Source organism: Babylonia areolata, chromosome 4, assembly GCF_041734735.1.
Source record: "Babylonia areolata isolate BAREFJ2019XMU chromosome 4, ASM4173473v1, whole genome shotgun sequence".
NCBI classification, from domain to species: Eukaryota; Metazoa; Mollusca; class Gastropoda; order Neogastropoda; family Buccinidae; genus Babylonia; species Babylonia areolata.
This window is the reverse complement of record NC_134879.1, coordinates 45,338,658-45,343,657: the sequence shown is the minus strand read 5'-3', so window position 1 is coordinate 45,343,657 and position 5,000 is coordinate 45,338,658. Positions and strand designations below refer to the sequence as shown.

General features: G+C 44.4%; 1 protein-coding gene across 2 annotated transcripts in view; it reads left to right on the top strand.

Annotated features, from left to right (window-relative positions):
• The first annotated feature begins 1,142 nt into the window (after positions 1–1,142).
• Positions 1,143–5,000, top strand: part of LOC143281709 (neurexin-1-like) — a 102,729-nt gene continuing 98,871 nt past the window's right edge. For both annotated transcript variants that reach the window (XM_076586973.1, XM_076586971.1), the window contains exon 1: positions 1,143–1,242. The gene's annotated coding sequence lies outside the window, so the exon portion shown is untranslated. The remainder of the gene's footprint in view (positions 1,243–5,000) is intronic.

Sequence of the window (5,000 nt, the reverse complement as noted above, 5' to 3'; positions counted from 1 at the left end):
CTGCACTGCAATGGGAAATCATTGACAGCCTGGTCTTTTGTAAAGGACTATGACTCTGAAATTAGGAGGCAAGATTGCACTGGTTCTTTACTGTTGCAGCGTTTGGGGGCTAGTTGGCCTTTTGGGAACCATCCCAACGCCGACTGTCCTAAAACCCTCTTAGGCAAGACACTCTCCACCATAATCACATTCTAGCCCAGATACTCAGGACAGCAGATGCCTCCTCTGCTGTTCTGGTGCTCATAGTCGGACACGACTATCACACATGTGGACTTACAGGGCTAGTCATAGGCAGACGTACAGAACCATAGAGACAGAGCTACGGACATGAGCTTTTCCCCCCTCAACTTTTAAAGTGAGATTTAAACGCTAACTTGACTTCGTCCCCCTATTGCGACTGTTCGGTTCCTTTCTCTCTCTTTTTTCTTCTTCTTTTGTTTTTTGGAGTGTTGCTTTTAGTTTTGTTTTTTTGTTGATTTTTTTTTGTGTGTTTTAGTTGGTTAATTGACGATAAAACTGGAATTGCGTAATTTGCTTTCATTGTCGTGGATTGTGTAGCACGTTTCAGGTGGGCCATGCTGGGAAATGACAAAAAATGCGTGCCGTCGGGAGGTAAACGTTTAGTGTCCTCCTCCACACACCCCTCGGTCATCCTCCATCCTCCTTACATCGCCATCCCCCTGATCTTTGTGTGGAAGAAAAGTTGGTGTTTTTTAATGCTTTGCTGCGCTGTAAAAGTGACCAAGAGCGATGACAGGAGAGGGTGTAGCAAGGACTGGTGCCGTCAGCATCAGAGACACAGACCCCCTGTGGAGGCTGGATGGACGACAAGTAAGCACGCCAACTGAATGAGCCAGCCTGTGTTCGCGCGCCGCTAGAGGGCGTTCCAAGACTTGCAAGGAGAACACGGGCTGTTGTGTCGGCAGCGCGCGCTGGTGGCACGCGCTATCGTAGTGCTCGAAGTTGCGTGGGATTAACTTTACAGCTTCTTTGGAAGAAACCCCCCCACCCTACCGCCTTCGACAACCCCCGACTTCCCCCCCGTCACTGTGCGGTGAGTTAATGTCATGTGCTGTCCATTTAAATTGCTGGGAGACCTGACATGGGCCAGCAGATGACAAGATCTCTGTGACTGGAGCTGACACACGTTCCGGCACTGGAGTTTGTTCAGTGAGGTGGTCACTCCGACAGATCGAAGTCGGCGTGGATTGGCAACTGCCGCTACATTGATCGGTGATGCTTGTAGGTTTGATCGTGGCTGGCGGCGTTGCTTTGGTCATGTGGACACTGAGGCTAAACTAGTGCTTTGAAGCTTCTGACTGCTTATGTGGCTCGGGGTATTGTTTTTCTTAGGACCCATCAGCTGTGACGGCATTGTGGCTGTGTATGCAGGTTTGGAATGTTAACTGTTGAGTGTTAGTTTCACGATGATTAGATTTTTTTTTTAACTGCACGTTGCTCGTAGTTCGTAGCTTTTCGTTTATCGCTTATTAATACACGGGGATAAAAGCGTTTGAAGTAAAAATAAATAATCGATTTTCGCTGTTTGATTAACATGTGTGATTCAGCTGCGCTTTTGTCGCTTCTCTGTATTATGGCTGTCTGCGATGTTATCGACTAGTGGCCTCTTAGAATTGCATGAAAATTCGTGATGATTCTGTATCTGCCTCTCTCTTTTATTTCTGTCTGTTCACCCGCCTTCACCCTCTCTCTCCCTCTCCCTCTCTCTCTCTCTCTCTCTGGGATTTTTATTTTGATTTGAAAGTTATATCAGAAATCATATACTAACTGATAGTATAATTGAGTGTACTAATTCATTTGCGGTTTTTGCTTCGTCATAAAACTGAGATGAATTAATTGTATTATCCGCCAGACATTTGCAACTTTTACTACAATGCTTTGTAATTCTCTTGAGGTTCAGTTGTTGGCAGTTGGTAATCAAGTTGTTCGGTATTTCACGTGTTGCTTAACATTGTTGTCATTGCTGAATTTTCCATCTGCTGAAAGGAGAGTGCTTGATATGCGTACTTTTTTTTTAATTGACTTGAATACCATTCCACAAAACTTGGCCAAAGGCCCCAAAGGTTTCCTTTTCGGCAGTTCATTTTGGACAGATGACATATTCTTTAGTTGTTTTCTTTTTATTTGTTTGTTTGTTTTTAAGTGCATGCAGTTCAGATCATTCATTTGGCTAGCATTTTGCGAACCCGCTGTCTACCCATGCTTTCCGTGAAAGAGAGTGTAATAATGCACATGGAATTAGCGATCTTTGAACCAGAGCCAAGACTTTTTTCTTGGTCATGTCCATGAATGTTGCAAATTACGCGAACTGGGGATTCGAACAAAGAAACAGAAGAAAATCGCGGATTAAAAAAACTCAGCATTTCTGGAGAAAAAAAAAAGAAAGAAAGAAAGAGGGGAAAAGAAAATAGGGCCTACCACTGCAGCAATTTTGTCATTACCGCTTTTGAAAATTACGATTGAGACATGGTGGAAATAATATCTGGATTATTGATTTCAACCCGGTCAAGACAGTAGACATGCTCAATTTGCGCGCAGTTTCCATGTTTATCGGAATAGTGCAGTGAGTGCAAAGAAGATTACTGTTCATATTGTTGATGAACACGGCGATACAATCACCACGGTTTAGTAACTTTCAACACTGTTTCCTGCGATCGACAAGATAACAGGTTTGGAGTTTTGAAGGACATGGGACATTTCTTTTCAAGTTCCCCCTCCCCCCTCCTCCGAGTTGTACCTGTTCCTGGAGATAATATCGATGTCGTGTTGTAATAAGCTACCCACAGCTGTCACCATCGCCCTCTGCTTTGTATCAGGATTCTACTTTCATCGATCGGACCCACTATTGCTTTGTGTCTCGTATCATTTATGTTTCGTGGAGATATGCGTGTATGGTTTCGTTTCGATATTTTCCCCTCACTTATATGATTGACAATATTGCTTTCTATGTACGAACGAAAAAGCACGTGTGTGTGAATTAAGGAACCTGTCTGTACTTTATCCAGAAAGGAATGCGCGTACATCAACCTGCCCAATGCTGTTCGTGAATTAACTTCACTGGGATATGTCATCGTTAAAATCGTTTGTCTAATTACAGAATTTAACAATCGCGATGACAAACGTTTGGGTTTTTTCCCTCACATGTGCCAGTCTTATACATATATATATATATGTGTGTGTGTGTGTGTGTGTGTGTGTGTGTGTGTGTGTGAGTGAGTGTGTGTGTGTGTGTGTGTGTGTGTGTGTGTGTGTGTGTGTGTGTGTGTGTGTGTGTGTAAGTTGATAATCTTTGACGTGCAACTCGTGATGCAGCTCCCTCTGACAAGCATGCAATACGTGAATCGATCCTTCTTTGATGTGTCACACACAAAGTGATTCCACTTTTTGACGTGCGACTCGTGATGCAGTTCCCTCTGACAAGCGTGCAATACGTGAATCGGTCCCTCTTTGATGTGTCACACATAAAGTGATTCCACTTTTTGACGTGCAACTCGTGAGGCGGCTCCCTCTAACAAGCATGCAATACGTGAATCGGTCCCTCTTTGATGTGTCACACACAAAGTGATTCCACTTTTTGACGTGCGACTCGTGAGGCAGCTCCCTCTGACAAGCATGCAATACGTGAATCGGTCCCTCTTTGATGTGTCACACACACACACACAAAGCGATTCCACTTTCTGACGTGAGGCGATTAGTGAACATAAAGAAATAAAGGCAACAAAATTCCAGAGAACTGGATGGTCCTTCACACAACAGAAATCACATTTCGTGTGACTTTGCTGAAACAAAAGGAGGCGTGGCCTCTCCAGCAGAGTAGTGTCCCCTGTGGCTCCACAGTGTGGAGGGCGGGCCTTTTCATAGACGGAAGGGCCACAGGGTTCTCCCCGCTGTCGAAATGTTAAGAGCAGTCAGACTATACACAAAAATCTGCATGCACTTAAGTATGAATAGAATGTTTTCGGCAAAAGTTTACTCCTGACTTAATTGAGTACACGTACGGACGAGAAATCAGTGATATAAATGTGATTGGGCATACATGTTTATAAATGTGTATGTTTCATTTAAAGTTCTCTTTATCTACTGTGTGCCTCCGTATGTACAGATAGATTATTATGCCTCTCTCTCTCTGCATCTCTCTGTCTGTCTCGCTTCACACCCTGTCTCATGTGTGCCGTCTGTAGTTTGCACCATTACGCACTTTTTGCTTATTTGCTTTGTGCTTCTTGATGTTCATGCATGTCATGTGCATAACCCTGATTCATCCCAGCATTCTCTCTCTGTCTCTGTCTCTCTTTCACACACACACAAACACACACACACACACACACACATACACACCATCTGTCCCTGTCTCTCTCTCAAAACTAAACCAGACCAGTCGCAAGGTATGTGGCCATGTTTTCTTTAATAAGACACGGGGAATCCTGATTCTCATGGTGAGTATGTTCATGTGGAATAAAACAACCCGCGATACTTCCAGATGACAACGATACTCGTGTATGCAGAGTGCATGATTTGTGTTTGTGATCCGTCATACTTCCATCCGACGTTCGGATGGTTTGCGGTGTTTGCGTATTCGCAGAATAATGACATTGTGAGACAGGACCAGGCTGCAACACGGAACATTGGAGGAAACTGCATAGGATAGGAACTTCCGGACGTGTGTTTGGTGCTTCCAGGTGGATTTGTTAAAGCCAGTTTGTCATTGTAGTGCAGGCACTTACTTTGACCACTTCATCAGAAGGCAGACTCAGGATAGCGGTGATTTTGTTTGAAACGGTGACTCAGGGTTTGGGGCTGACGTTTAGTTTAGAGCTCGGATTAACTAAGCACTGAGTTTGGACTCTAGGTTAGTATCATGATCACTGAACACCAGTGGGACTCGGCAAAATGCAGGTTCGCGAGGCTCACGTGCGCTATCTTCTGCCGCCAGTGAACCCACGAGGGACAGTTTGCCTGTGCGCCAGAAACAGAAACAA